Here is a 17485-nt window from a genome sequence, read left to right on the forward strand (position 1 = left end):
GGACAAGTAAACATTACGAGTACTTAACATAAACGCTCTGAAAAATACAATTCTTTACTTGAATCGTAAAACGTCGATTGATTTAAAACCTGATGCTTTTGAAATCGTCGTTCAGTAGGAAATAATATCAATTTTTATAAATGAAACGGATTTTCTGCAATACGATTGGCTGTAAATAGTCACGTGATACTGATCTGGAATTATTTTACACATCGATACATTCTGAGCCTACTTTTGGATTTTGTACTGTTTGCAATATAAATAAACATTGTAGACAGGTCATTGTGAAACGACTGTTTCGTCTTTTAAATTCTGTATTCAATTGCAATGAAACATACTAATTTATTTCTATCAAACTGGATCACGTTCAAAACTTTGGACTTCACGCTTAATAACATAAATCTTTAAACTAGATTTAAAGTGTATTTTAGTAGAATTGTATGTGTAGTTTGTTTGCTTACATAAATGTTTACCCGAGTTTTGTTTCAGATGATGGAAAGTTGGCATAATCTTGAGGGGCCGTACATTTTTAAAATGCGGGAGAAAAAGAGAAACAAATATCATTAATAGATATGCCAAAGCACTTATCATTCCCTTTTGGTAATGAAAAACTAAATCTTGAAGATACAAATTACCCATAACAACAACAATAACATAGCAAACTTGTGAAGAAATATGGTGTTCGAATTTAATTAGTTTTATTCAAAGAAAACTAAAACACATTAAGATCGAAATTATATATATATATATATATATATATATATATATATATATATATATATATATATATATATGGACAATCCAAACTTTGACTGGTTTTTGCCATCTCGGCGACAACTATGTAGGTGAAATTGTGCACGGTCAATTAGATACAGGCAAATGAGTTAACGACTTTAATATTTGAGAGAGAGAGAGAGAGAGAGAGAAAGAGCTGAATTGCAAAATCATTTTAAATCAAAAGTCTTGTGACATCACACTTTATATAGAGTTTACTAGGATAACGTTATCTTGCTGAAAAAGTAACCAATACCGAGCGCATGAATTAAAGATTAGTAGAAAATGATTTTTTTTTAAGAATTAAAGATTAGTAGAAAATGAATTTTTTTTAAAAGAAATATGTCATGTCAGAAAGTTTTCTTAATAATCATTTTTTAACTAAGCAAAAAATTAATTAAGAAGTGTTTGGTCGCAGCTGCTTTCTTTCCTTCAGAAATAACTGCATTTAAAGATCTAATGAAATTCATAACACCGCTTTTATTTTTTTGCACGCAAAGTTGGCATGGACTTTAATGTCTAGACAAATTTTCCTACCTTCCCTTCCCTGTAGGCAATTTATGATATCATTTCGAAATTTTATATTTGCCTTAGATTTATTTTGATAATTCAGTATGCAGATGTTTAAATAGTAATATAACTACTTTTTAGTAACAAAAATATGTAACAAGTTTGTAGAAGTGGGTTCTGTCATGTGTAATCTGCTTAAAGTCTAAGATTTCTTTTGATTTTATTAAAACGAGATATTAACTATAACAGTAAGAGGAAAATAATATAGACAGTGGCAATATCAATTTTGGGATTACTTTCTGTATCTATTTGGGAAGTATATCTTCCCTTGTATGTGTTCTTTATACCTGGTTTTCCATATTTAGGCCTATTTTATTTTGTCTTCTTTTTCTTTCCTTTCTCTCACACCTGATATCTCTCTCTCAGGATGGATGTATCTTAAAATGTGTCAAGATTGTTGACCCTCTAGTATACATTTACGTAATCAATGTAACGGCGTCATTGATTAGTATCGATTGTAAACCGAAATTAAATAGAAACCGAAATTAAATAAGAATCGAAATTTAGGTGTAGCGTAGGTTTCCGAAATATTCTGCAAGCCTGTCAATACACAAAAGTCACGTCTGAGTGCAAAGATATACCAATTTAGCAACTGAAATCCTCACAAGTAAACTCACAGTCATTAAAATATGTTGTTTAATAATGTTATTCTCTGAAGTGTTCCATCGTGTTGCTTTAGTACCACCACCATCCCACCCCAGCAATGTTATCTGCATTATGGCGCACAAGAAATTCGTTAACGTAATTAAAATTCTCTTCATTTAGCATGCAAATAATCATTAATTTGACACGTTGGTAAAAAGCCACTGTCCTAAAAATATTGTTAGATTTTGAACAACATTTTATAGATTTTGTTGTAATGCAGCTGTAAAAAGCATTAACACAGAATTGAGATATAAATCCGTGCAAATCTAAGGTTTTGTTCCTTTAAAGATATATAACGAAACGAAAATCTATCAATACAATGTTTCCACTTCAATCGTGAAATATTTCCTTATATCTACTTAAAAAAACCCATGAATATCCTCTATGTATTCTATATTTATTCAAGAACAGATGAATGTGATAATGCAATTACTGGCTAATAGTTTGTTCACTGTTTCAGGAGGGGGTCAAGCTACATGATTGTAGTATCACTGTATCGATCGTCAATCAACTATATATATATATATATATATATATATATATATATATATATATATATATATATATATATATATATATATATATATATATATATATATAGAGAGAGAGAGAGAGAGAGAGAGAGAGAGAGAGAGAGAGAGATTATTTCCAATGGTTGGGGTAGGGTACATTCACATTGCACCAATCATATGGTTCTTCGCCAGAATGGAACATTTAACACAGTTTTATCAAATTAATAATAATAATAATAATCATTATTATTATTATTATTATTATTATTATTCGATAGGCCGAAGCAAGAATGTAAAACATTGCAATCCTGATATTGAGATGAACAATCTAATGGACATCTATCAGAGTACATCTCTATCACGTTAATAAGACAAAAATTATTTTTTAGGTGAAGATATTATGTTGCTGCAATAGAGTGCTCATTTTGGGTGTATGAAATCTATGGTTCCATTCTCTGTGCCGCTCTTTGTAAGAGTCAGTGGTCTGCGACATTGCACAGATGGTCTCTTCTCTGAACCGAATGTTCTTAAACTCTAAAATATTAAAGAGTACCTGACTTACACAAAAAATGGTATCACGACTATATAGTCTTAAACAAAGTAATAGAACAGAGCGAAAACCAACAAGTTTCGTACAATTCAACAAATAATTTATTTCCTTTGAATACAAAGTGAACATTTAGAAAAGAACGTAGTATTGTGAATTAAATTCCAAATAATCCAAAACGTTCTATCACATGTCTTAATGAATAAGGTTCTAATTAAATTGCAGTGGTGTTCGAATTAAGATCCAGCGCTGAAGGCGTCGATGTGCATGTAGACTTTAATGTACTAATGTACCAGTTCCCTGAAGTGTGATGATGTACTAACAGTCTTCCAATTAATCACAATAATATAGTCCAAGATGTCCTAGTCTGAATCCACTATAATTTGAAGTTAACGTTTTTGTCCAAGAATAATATTTAAGACCACTTTATATTTCAAGAGGATCATAACCTGAATAATTAATTCCAGCCCAAATCAAATACTGAACATATCAGTAAGATCGATTCTGCCCAGAAATGTTAAAGCTAGAATGAGCAATTTCTCCGGTAAACAAGATTATAAAGCCCTCTACATTACCTTGGTCACAATTAGCATTTTCTGGAAATACTATGACTTAATGAAAGTGTAAAATCTAAAACATTCTAAGATGTTTTTAAGATCACATTTGTTACCAACTCTGCCACATAAACCTGTTAAAGGAGTATATTGAAAGAGATAGCCAGGTTAAACATGCAATTAATTTAGTCGTACCTGTCCCACTCAGTGAAGATTTAACTGAAGGAATATCATCGGATTCTACTGATATTGGAGTGACAAATCTTCGGAATTCAGAAATTATGAAAGATCTGGACCAGAAACTTTCACATTTGCAAGTGCAAGAAGAAAATGAACTTCAAAAGTTATTATTTGAATACGAACACCTATTTCCAGATTGGAGTGCTCATACAGAATTCTTGGACGAAGACATTTCTTTACATTTGTTTCGGAACACAAACACCGGAATATTATTTTCTGTGGTTCACAAAGGATTGTAAAGATCATCACAGTACTGACTACAGTATACGTCATCGCCTTCCATTATGAATTTTTAGTCGGGACTCAAACTTGAATTCATTAGGACATTTTATTACTTGGGTTTCTAAAATTTAATTCGTGGATTGTTCTTGGATTATTATTGGATTTGATTCTTAAACTATACGTTCTTATTTTTTCATTTTTACAGAGCTTATCCAGGGAAATAAATTATTTGTTAAATTTTTCAAAGCTTGTTTTTTTCACTCTTTATTTGTTACTGTGTATTCGAGCCTAAACAAGTAACATAAGAGTTTACATGTGATAAAATAAAAATGTTCCGTTGAAAATGTATTTTCAAAACGAGATACATTATGACGCATAAGAGAAACAAACTTTCTCAAAGGTAAATGGTTAAAAAACATATAGCGGATACATCACGTCTTTATAAATTTGCTGGAAAGATGAATGCTTTCAAAATCGAAGTTGAATTAAATAAAAATATTTCTGTTCCATTATGATTGAACCTTCATCAAGACCCATGACCTGGAAATCTTCCATATTATGTGGTCGCGCAAATCAATTTTACGATAGAACTGTCCACGCTATTCTGTTCAGAAAACAGAACCCTATATATTTAAAATGAACATTCATGAATTCCAATAGCATTTGGGATAAAATCTCGAATGAAGTGTGGAGCTATCCTTTGTAAGTTACAACATGCTTACTTAGTTACTTGATCTGCTTCTCATTTACGTCATTGTCGATAATAATCAATATCTTTGAGATAGCTAAATACAGGTTCTTCCTTGTTGGTCAATTGTAACATTCTGTCATTAACGATAACATCATCTCTTTATGAAAAAATGGTACAGAAGGGTCGACTGCATGCATTCCACACATCTACAATTTAAAGTGTTCAAAAATATCTACAATGCCTGAAAATTGTTAAAGTTGTCTCGTCACCGCCATATTAAGATGACAAAATAAAACATTAAAATATGCACAAAAGTAGGACATTATCTCATTTAGATATGATCTAATCTCGCTTGCTTGGTAAGTGATCTTTCATAGAAGAAATCACCCCACTCTTTCCAGAGAGTATAACATGATCCACATCACCTGTCAGCTTGTGCTTTCATCGGAATAGCTATTAGGGCTAGTCGACATGAGGAGCCGTGGTAAGTCAGTGGCTGGATTGTTGGACTCACGACTTGAAGGATAAGGGTTTAGTTCCTACAATCGAATCAGTCAGGGTTGGCAACCATGGTATCTAGTTTGATACGGCACCTAACTTAACTCACCAGTGCTCAATATAATCTTCAAAACACAAACAAAAGAAACCTACCTATCTAAGAAATAGGCGTTTGGATGTTTTACATTGGCAGTACCATGTCATCATATATGCATTTCATTTCAATACTATTTGCTGTTCAAGGCAAATTTTCATTAACATAAATAACGTACTAAGGCATTCATAAAACAAATTGAGGAAAATATTTGCAAAGTTCCTTGAAACAAGGATCAGTTATATGGTCATAAAAAGATAGACAGTGTGTGTCTTAAACTGTCTGTTAGGAGTAGTAGTAGTAATAACAATAATGATTCTGTTGTTGCTGCTGATATGAATAATAATAATAATAATAATAACAACAACAACAATAATGATGATTATAATACTAATAATAATAATAATAATGATAATAATAATAGCAATAATAATAATAATAATAATAAACAAAATGGATAATATACTGAACTGTTTTGTCATGAATAATGAAAACACGCAGGTAATATTCAAGTCGTTACAATGTAATATCATTTAAGTCGTTACAATGGTTCTCGTGAATTTCGGTACATTCCTTACTGACGGAAACTACCGATGTATATTTACAGGGAAAATGTACTGTGATACTTACCACGGATAAATTAACGCGGTAAATTGGGATACCGGTCATACCGTTCACCTCTCACCTCAAATAATAACAATAATAATAAGAAGAAGAATGTCAAGAAAACTAAGAATAATGGTGGTAATAATAATCAACATATCTTAAAAAGCGAAGAGTTCTTTATAACCATGTGTCATATTATTACTGATCTTATTGTTTTTGTCATCGCCTCAACGGCATATGAAGGAAGTTCTGTCATTAGGGACAACTGTGGAAGATTATATCGATCCATGAGTGACCATTTTCTCTTTTAACAAAATATATTAATCGTGTAAGCTAATAATAATAATAATAATAATAAACAAAATAGATAATATACTGAACTATTTTGTCATGAATAATGAAAACACGCAGGTAATATTCAAGTCGTTACAAGGGTCCTAAGGAATTTCCATAAATTCCTTTCTGACGGAAACTACCGATGCAGTGGTACAGGGAAAATGTACCGTGGTACTTACCCCCAGAAAAATTACCGCGGTAAACCGGTATACCGGTTCATAATAACCATGTGTCATATTAATACTGTTCTTATATTTGGCTTAGTAGTAAAATATCTGCGGTATGTGATAAACTGTGTACTTTCCTATCCAGTTTAAACCGGTTTAAGCTAGCATGAGACCATCCGCCAATTTTATGTTTGAAAAGTCTGGCTCAATGACAGGAAGATTAACTGTAATTTAAAAAAGAAATGCATGCAGATTCAGACCAGCAGTAATCAAATTGTTTTTAATTTGTTAAATGATTTTAAATCTTGTTTAATTTTTTTTTAAATAAGAAAAATCTTACTTACAAAGCCCCACAATAATTGTTAATACAACATTTAATTTCTAGTTCAGTGGTCATCAAATTAGTTCCCATAACAACATAAACTTCGCTCAGTAGTGGTAAAAAGGAATATGATCAGAAAACCAGCTCCCATCCACAAGATGCATGTAAATAAATGATAGTATCCATTTTATTTGTGGGAACGCCATCGACCTTTAGCTATGATAAGCTATTGACCTCAATTGTATTCGAAATGAATATTAACATTACGGAAGCCCAACTACCTGACACGGCGTTGATGATCTAAGCAGGTTTGCCACCAAAGATGAGTTGACTGGGTTTACCAGACTGGTTTTATTGAAGATGACCCTGGCGGGCTTGCGATTTTTCAAAATTAAACTGGAAAAACGTAAAACATCTAATGTGGACATTTAGGATATTGATTTGAAGCTGCGATGTTACATTGCAAGGAATCTGGCCGAAATCAAAAGCAGTAGAATCAGAAACTGGTGTGTCGATTGTGTTTGTCACAAATTGCATTGCTGTATCCGAGGGTGAGGCAAAATAACACATACAATGCAAAGATTGCAGACTTACCCCTACAACTACGCGTAATGCTTTCGTCTCGACATTACGTAGGAATTGTGATCAGCGAAGCAAAGGAGAAACAATTGATTGCCATACAAAAATTAGTTGGCTTATTTGCACTAACCTAGATGGTTTTGTTAAACCTAAATCTCACATCCTGATGATGATATATGAACATCTTATTCTGGGAGCGTATTTATTCATTTTGTTCTAGTGGGTGAGGTTGAAGGCCAATATTGAAAAATGAACTCAGGTTAATGTTACGTGATTCCCAGACGACAAAGATGCAAAGATTTTTGTATATATGGCGCGGGTATCATTGGTCGTTGGAGATGACATTCTGTTCGAAGAACACATCTTTCCATATGTGTTCTTAAGCGCCTTTGGCGTTTGTGTTTAGTATTAGGTTTATCATTATATACGTCATGGATTCTGACCGCGGTGATAAGGTCACTGACTATGCCGATCGGGTGTTGGATCAGCTGGCCAATGATGCTAACATTGATAGTAATTTTGTTCATTTATCGACGAATATCTGCTTAAAAATGCTGTTACTAGACTCTAGTATACGATATTTTTTAAGGGCCAAATAAAATGAACCATTGGACTATCTTAATGTATCAATATCAACTCAAAGCCAGCTTAGAGTGATCGCATTAGCACGCAGAAATTCCCAGTCGTTGACTGCAGAGCCAGATGTAAAAACACACAGGAATTGTTTCTTGTTGTTGTTGTTGTGGGGCTTAACGCCATTTTTCAGCACACGATATGCTATACATGGCGGCCAGTATTAATGGTGGAGGAAGAACCCGGAAAACCCCGGAAAGAACCACCGACCCACGAGAAGCTACTGGCAAGCTTTCTCACATACCTCCATTGGCTGAATCCGAGATTCGAACCGCCGCAGACAGAGGTGAGATGGCAGTGATCCGTAACGGAGAGCGCTTTAGACCACTCGGCCACTCGGGGCCCCGGAATTGTTTCTACAAGGGTGAACTGGAATTCACCGACAAATTCACACCGATTGCATTCCCATTTAATTATCCCATTCAATTACGTTGCACCAAGATTGAAAACAAAAAATCTCGATTGTTATTCAGAAAGGACTCACTTGCCTGTGTACAAATTTGGGCGTAGACAGGAACAATAGTTTCAGACACTACTGAGTGGTGGAACACGTATCTTCCTAAATAAAAATGGTGTTAGCCCCCATCCATCTCTAGAACGTTCAATCGCCGAAGACTGAAATATTCCTCATGCTTAGATTTTCTCTGTGTGACAGTTGTACCAGTTAAAAAAAAGGTTAATTGGTAAGCGGTACGTGTGCATTTTGCACCCCAACAAGGCATGATTGTCGAGGAATTATACTACGCGATCATATTATTAATATAAATACTATGACTGACCCGCAATGTTAACGACGAGAAAATATAATCGAAACTGAATAACAGATAAGAGATGAACTCAACAAGAGAAACAAGCTGCTTATAAAATACAAAAGCGTGTGTTTGGTTATAGATGTTATTTAAGTAATCTCCACCGCGATCACCATTAACCATGGTGTTGCTGTAATTCTGACCAGAGCAAACATGATAGGTACGCCAGTTGGATTTTTGCCGGAGGTATATCGATAGCAACCAGTCTCGCAGGATGTGCTGATAAAGTAATCTCATTTACGACTGCATTAGCAAACACGTGTTTATTCGATCCTTCTGGCGACGGCAAAAAGCAGTCTCAATACAATTAATAAACTGTACTCGGTTGCTCTCGAAGGTAAACTGATTAGCATGGCGGAGTTCGAGACCTTGCTGGCGGAAATAGAAAACTTCCGACATTTCCTCGCACCAATACAGCATCGGGAGTAGTGTATTTACAGGCAGTGCAAGTTGTGTAAATGCTTGCATGTTTTGCCAGTGCATAACGGCTATGATTTCGCAGTCGAGTGATTGACAATAGTACCAGTATAACTGAGATATTTATTTTTGTTACTAATCTGGGTTTAAACTTTCTATCCAAAATGACTATTCTCTTGGAGAAGCGCCTGTTGGTAACGTTCACGGTTTACAAGCACAGGTTCGCACGTGGGTTCCCATATATGTGCACGTGACGAGAAGACAAAGTCATATTCTGTAGAAGGTTTTAACCTTGATCAATATGAACAATTCCATTATCTATCTTCTCAAGAAAAGAACTTTTTGTTTCAGTGTGATAGACCAAGACCCATACGTTTATCATTAAAAATGTTTCTGTCATCTGCTCATGAAAGTACGTTACACTTCACTGAAAAGCAAAACCTGAATCCCAATTTAAAAAAGATCATTTGAGGAAAATTCTGGAGGAATGTGTGAAGCTATCCTTTGTTAACTGAAACATGCATAATTAGTTACTTTTCTGTTGTTCATTTGCTTCTTTGTAGATTATTTTTCATGAAATGTCGAAAGATTATCATCGGTGAAATAAAGTTATTTCCTTGTTGGTATATTGTAAAATGCTGCCATCTTAATGAATACAAGTACAAACAGGATGTATGCATTCATTTCACATTAAGATAGTTTAAAGTGTTGAAAAATGTCAAAAATTCACGAAGATTACTACCCATTCTTTCCGCATGCTCACTATCATCAAACAAGGAAACAACTTACACGAGTATAATATTATCTCATTTAGATATGATCTAATCTCCTTTCCTTGGTTACTAATCTTCAACCGATGAAACTGGCCACCCATTACAGGAAATATAACTTTACTACCATTCTCTGTCCGTTCGACCCTTCATTGGAATAGCTATTCGGGCCCAGTCCATTTGATGAGTCCACTTTTATCCATGGTTTGACTTTCTCCTCTGGAAAAATGGCAACAGAGAACCAGTCCTCACCCGTCCTCCGCACAACATAAATATACATATGTTCATCGAAAAGACTGGTATTGTCAATCTCATTTAAACAAATAAAATAATGCACAGATAATGTGCGGCACCAGCAGTCACAATAACAGTATATAATTAGCTTCTCAACAATGTAAACATCCATGGCCTTTTAGTCTGATGATTGGTCATCAAACTTCCAGTGTAGCATTTGTGGGTTTGATCCCACACAGAGATAACACTTTTATTAAAGCTTTATTGAGAACTTCCCATGATTTCGAGAAGGAACATCAGCAACAAACAAAAAACTTTTCAAGAGCTGCGACAAGGTGCCCTTTAACTCCAGGTCAGGGTCAATCTAACAGGAGACCTTAGATACCATCACAGTTAAATTTATAAATGAACTGCTCACGGAAATGCCTTGCTGAAACCAGTCTCAAGCAGAATGGTGCTCTCGCGATTAAATGGAGTACAGATTGGTCGCTGAAGACAACAAGAAACAAAATAAGTGAATTATTGACTTCAGAAAACGCTTCAACGGTTGAAGGGGGTGGGGGCTAAATTTATATGAGCTTTAGACCTCAAGGTACAAGCTGAAACACGAATAAAATAAGACCTCAGGGTGCAAAGGTTTTTAATCAGATACTACCTCCAAACTCGAAGAAATAAAAAATTTAAAAAGCCACAGAACGGGCTGAAGATGAAACAGAGCATGCTGATACAATTCAAAAATTGCGGCTACGGAAGAAACCTATACGCGACCAATTTTTACCACTATCAGGGATCTTATCAGCCAAGTTATTCACATAAATACAACACTGCGAGACTTCTATCGCAGGCATGTCATTGTGATCGCATCGATTTACATAGAGTTAGGTTTTATCATAAGCACAATTGTGCTCCCAATCACAGAGGCTGAGGTTACACAAAACTGGTACCTAAACCAGTAAGAATGCTGAAACGCTAGAATAAAAAGTTTCAAATCACCGGTTCAAAAGTGTTAATGCATATGGCCCACGTATCTCTTCCCCAAGGACTGGACACAAAAAGGTGTCATTGGTGGACGACCTTCGCAGCAACAAGCCTCGTTCAAATTAACATCACTCAAGACAAGATGTGTTTAGCCAGTGCCAAAGTTGTAGGACGAACGTATGCCGACAAGAACGACACGGCAGAATGGAAAAGAGCCTGGAAAACTATTCAACGATCGGACCGAGCCAAACAACAAAGATAAGCAGAACTCCTGTTACAGCAAGCGGGGATATTCAAAGACACACCCTGTGGAATTCCGAAAATCAAAAATTGCAAGACGTCTTAGCTCAGAGCTACACGTTGAAAGTGCACCCCCAAGAAGTGCGTGGACGAAGGACAAGAACGAGTGCCTTGCCTAGCTTGTCAGCTCACTTTTGTCAGTCCAGCCTGTTACCAACAACATCTGAAGACGCAAGGTTTACAGCAGAAAAGTGCTTGTCAACTGCTGAGATTGTGCCATATTTTGGGACAACGAATACGTACCAATAATACCAAGGCTCACATATGTTCAGGAAAGAAACGATGTTACATTTGTCACCAAATCGTGGAATTGGAACACGAATGCTACATTCCAAACATGAAAAGGAAGATAACCAGAAGAAGGGAATTCTATTGTTTTCGGTCTCGAATGCATGTAAGAAACCTGTATTCACATTCCTGATTTCTGCGTGGCTAATCAAGTGTGTGAGAAGTGCCCCCAAGATATTATCTTTAGTCATTGACTTCACTGCAGCAAGATTCCAGGAGGAATAGAAAAAAATTATTCGGCGACCGAGCATGCCAGCCGATTTTGCTCATTGGATCTTAGACCGCATCGATGAGACATTCAGCCAAGAGGACATCGAACGTTACGGAGATCGTCATCACCATGCCACGGTGATGGCTCACAATTGATCAGTGTACGATGGACAAGTTCTTCTCAGATACTATATGGAACAAGGTACGGAACGGAGCCAAACTCATTTCCAAGCAAGTGGAGCAAGTGGAGTTTAAAGATTCGATGAGTTACGTAGCCATGCATTTTAGTCGAATGCCTCAGATATATGGAATGACAGAAATGGCCAAAGATTATTTTCCGCACTTTTTTAATACCGTTGCCAATCAAGACGCCGTTCTACCCCATTTGCCTGAGGTTCACGACTACGACCCCGACAACATGCGTACCGAACAACGAGAAGCTTTCTCGGCTTGGTGCTACACTCACGCATGAAACCCTTTCGACTTTCAGAAAGACATGTTAAAGTATTGTTGTTCCGACATGGACATTTTACGGCATTGCTATGGACAATTTAGAGAATTATTCATGGATCACGGAGGAATCGATCCTTTGAAAGAAGCCTGCACCATTGCCAAAGCGTGTTCCTTAGTGTACCGCCAACGATTCATGCCCGAAAACACTCTGGCTGTCATCTGCCCTCAAACAACGAACTTTGTCAAATGTTAATACTCGGTCAAAGCCATACGCTAGCTAGAATACTTGTGTGACAAGGAAGACAAATGGATCCAACACATCCGCAACGGATTAGGAGAAAAGGTCGTCGGAACGTATTCAGTGGATGTCTGAGACTTAGAAACCTAAGATTGTGTACGAGATAAACGGATGCTTATTTCACGGTTACCCCATCTGTTACCTTCAACGTGACACTAAAAATCAGTTTTTACAACGTATAATGGAAGACTTGTACCAGGCCACTTGTCATCGGCGCTTGAAGTTAGAACAGCAAGGATACCAAGTGGTGGAAATGTGGCAACACGAGTATGATCACAGTTTGGAAACCGATCCCGTGTTTAAGCATACTGAGGAAAGTTACAAGCTGGTGGACACTCCGAACCCTCGGGACAGTTTGTATGGAGGACGGACGAATGCCACCTGCTAGCTGTACTACGCCATGGAGGAGAAAAGAGACGAAATCAAATACTTCGACGTGTGTTTGCTCTATTCTTACGTGTGGAAATATTGTCACTTTTCCGCAGGGCACCTGCAATTGCTGATGGAACACATCGACCTGGAAAACATTCGACATTACGAAGGTATGAAAAAGTGCAAAATATTGTTTCCCACGGACTTGTACCATCACGTTTTACCTCACCATTGCCAAGGAAAACTGATGTTTCCCTTGTGCCATACTTGTGCCGAAACTTGCAACCAAGACCAACCGTGTCAGCACACCCAGAAAGAATGAGCCTTGACAGAAACGTGGATTACGTGGTAAGAGAAATACTGGGAGCAGGAGTGCATGACTTTACACCACGTGGATAAAAACGAAGGTAGGCGATAGTTTGCCAAAGTGATGTGAAATTGCTTGAGGGGTAAAATGGAATTACATGGAATTACGATCGTGTTTACCCAAAATAGAGTAACTGTCCGAACCTTCCTGTTATTTCCTAATAAATTGAGGAGAAAATCAAAGACATGAAACAGGAGGATGGCCTTCATGATGAATTGATCGTGGTCAATTACGAAGAACTTGACTTTGTAGAAGCTGACGAATTCGGAAATGTCTTCATTGCGGCTTACGTGACAGCCCATGCTCGCTTAAAATCGTACGAAGCCTTACACTTGTTAGGAGATCGTGTACTGTATTTTGACACCGACAGTTGCATCTATATCGATCGCTTGGGACATCGGCACCCTGACATCAAGAGAGATCGTTTAGGAGCCTGGACTGACAAGCACCTTGACGACAAGATTCTAAGCTTGGCTAGTGGCGGTCCTAAAAATTAGGGCTACGAATACCTGAACCCAAAAAGAGAAGTGCACACCGATTATAAAGTAAAAGGATTGACCCTCAGTTATCGCACCAGTCAAGTGGTGAACTTGTGGGTCTTGAAAGAAGCCTTGCAGTCTGGAGAGGATAAATATGTTAAAATGACCACATACCAACGTCACAAGATTGTACGTTTAGCCACACACCAAATCGTGAGTCGGCCTTTGGAAAAAGTGTATCAGATCGAGTACTGGAAGCGAGTGCGGCTTCCCAGGCACTTCAATTTGTCTTACGGGCACGTCGATATTGATCAGCATATAAAAAGGGAAAACGTCCAAGACCGATAGTTCATTGTGACTACCAATGGCAAGCGAGAAAGATGAATCATAGGAAACAGACATAATTTCGGTGATTCATAAGTGGAGTGCGATGATGTACCTTGCGATTGCAGAGATGTCGAACGCTTTGACCTTAGCAATTCAGTACCACATCATAGCAACTTTGCTATGACTACTACTACCATAACTACCATGCCAAGTGATGATGTGCGTGTCAAACCTGACGGATACGAAAGCGATGCCACTGGTTACAGATCACCTTATTATTTTACGGGTTTTCATGGTCTTTATCATAATCTACGCGAAACCATGCGACTAACACCCTACGAATGTCATCCATGCCTGAGCTAACGACTGCGGATTTCACCGTACCATCATCGAAATGAACCTGTGAAAGAAGAATATTCGTTCCCTATGCGTTGGCCTGAATACTGCAACTTTGAAAGTCGATTCCAAACCTTCCAAGGAAAGTGTCCTAAATATGTGGGATTGCCTACCTCCGAACAACTAGCCAGAGCCGGATTTATATACTTGGGCGAAGGTGACAAAGTCAAGTGCTTCAGTTGCTGTGTGTCACTAAAGATTCCGCTTACCTATAAAATGATCTATGGTCTCCAGTCTGTCACTAACTACCTGTAAGGGGACGACCTCAGTAATCTCTGGATGGATGCTTTACAAAAGAACTGCCTGTGGAGTTGAGAGAACGCATTTACCTAGAGTTGGTCAAAAGTCCAACGCAAAGAACAATTGCATCCGTTACGTCACCGATGTTTAAATCACTGGTACCTGAATAGCATCAGAGGACTGATTAATTTGAAAGCGTTCCAATGGTCATATATTGTTCAACTGGACGAGGACCAGAATAATTTGGTCGCTACTCATCCTTCTTCTTACAGGCTAGCCATACTACACCGAATTTCATAGGAAGAATTATATGATTACCAATATCTTTTATACGAACAAATATAAATTCAAGAAGAAACTTCTATGCAACGTGTGACATGTGCACTGGTGACAAAAACAAATTGGTACGGTACTGAAATAAATCCGCTTCTGTTCAGAAAGTACATTTATTACCTCACACCAACTGCCTATCATGCCACGACCTTTATCAGTGGTGTTACCACATATTCCGTGGAAGAAAATTAATGACACTAATCGTGGGCACTAATAAGTCTTGATGGAGGATTATCAAAACTTATTACGAGAACTGTGTCCATTGAATTTCGGTCTTCGTATATTGTTTGTGTTAGTGATTTCCTTTCAGGGATTTCGTTTACCAACCGGTTCCTTGTGGACACTTTACGAACAACACCAATCACCACCAAAACCATGAGAGTGGTACCTTTAAATGCTCACGAGAGACTCGTTCTGTTAAAAGCCTTACGTTTCATCTCGGTACTTCTCGACCTCTTCGTCAACTTTTAAGGCAATGAAGATGTTTACGACGATGTGTGTTTAGCTTGTGACTTACATCCTCACGGGACAAATGTACCTGACTGGAAAGATTGGGGTTTCGAGGCTTGGACCAAAGAATTGGCCAACTATACCCAAGATTTGTGCTCCTAAATTCCAACGTTCAGTGAAACAAATAACTTTTAAACCTGTGCTAGTCACTATACCATAAGAAGATCCCGACACCAACGAAAACCAATCCGTTTAGGACATGACTGTCATTGACATGGAGATCCTAGAAAGACCGTTCAGGGACGATCCATGTGTGACTGTGCACAGTGCAGAGGCTCTAAGAACGTTTCACACTGTCCCTACGACACCTTTATTACCATGATGTTGTACAGTGACTTGTTTATATTCCACTTTGATCGTTGTTATGTGTATTTTATCGATGTGCTTAACAATTTGGTTTTTATGTATTTTTGTATTTCGTGTTCATATTTAAAACAATAAACATGTTGTCTGTCTTAGTGTCAAAATGACATTCCCTTTACTATGTCTACCTCTGCAATCTCTTCTCCCTCTGCTCCCTCTTCCTCCACTTTCAAAGTCATCGACGAAAACTTAGATCGTGCCATTTCGGAGTCCTTGTATCTTCGCCATTCCTTTTGAATGTTAATTCTTGGACCGAGCGATTCAGGCAAAATCGAATTTGTCAAACGTTTGATCGAACATAAACATCATTTGATCGATCGCCCACCTCAGCGTATCGTGTTGTGTTACAAAGAGTGGCAATTATCCTATAGCTTCCTGCGAGAAAGTCAAGGCGCTTGTTTGTGGAATGCATTCCTGGCGAAGACGACGGGTTCGTGTCTGACCCCAATCAAACTCATCTTGTCATCTTCGACGGCATGTTAGGAAAAGACGAAGAAGAAATTAAGCAGTGGTTTACATCACCGTAATGTCAGTGTCGTTTACATTACTCAAAATTTGTTTCAACAAAGTAAATACCATCGCACCATCAGTCTCAGTGCTCATTACGTGGTCTTGCTTTAAAAGCCCTAGAGATAAATCGCAACCGACACTCGAACCATAAAGCAAATCATTTTGAAACCTGGAGGTTCTCTAGGTTCTCTAGGAGGTACTATCATACGTTCTCTCTTAAAATGGAATCCCAATGCCCCCAAAGTTCTCCCCAAGATAAAAGCTACTTCTTAACAGCCAAACGGACCCAGAAGAAAAAGAAGAGCAGTGGTGTCAACACTAGGTCACAGACCCCGAAGGAGAAAAAAAGTCCTAAGAAAAGGAAAAGCCCACAGGAAAGGCCCCAGAAAGCAGTGAAGATTATACGACCGACCGACGATCAGTGGCGCAATCCACTATAAAAAGACCTGTACCAGACGATAGGTATTGGTGTTTTTGTGCTCCGGAACACACAAAAGATATCAACATAAAGAAGTCATTCCTCTTCTAACCCCAATGGAAAGAAAAGGAAAGGACTTCCACCTAGTTTAGCCAATCATTGGGACGTGTTGTCCGTCCTGTCCAAAGCCCCTCCACCCATGCAAAAACAACTCATTCAAACACCCTAACAAGACGTCGTCGATACCGTGTGCGAATGTTGCTTGAATGCTTTGAAAGGCACACTACCTTTGTCTCCAAATCAGAAAGAATGCTTTGCTAAGCATAGACACGTTCGTCGCCATATGGTCAAGAAAACAATTACCCATAAATCAAAAGAGAAAGATGTTGGTATAATGAGGAGGTATTTTGCCCATTTTGTTAG

This window comes from Sinohyriopsis cumingii, unplaced genomic scaffold (assembly GCF_028554795.1).
Source record: "Sinohyriopsis cumingii isolate HCF-2022 unplaced genomic scaffold, ASM2855479v2 utg001742l, whole genome shotgun sequence".
Classification (NCBI taxonomy): Eukaryota; Metazoa; Mollusca; class Bivalvia; order Unionida; family Unionidae; genus Sinohyriopsis; species Sinohyriopsis cumingii.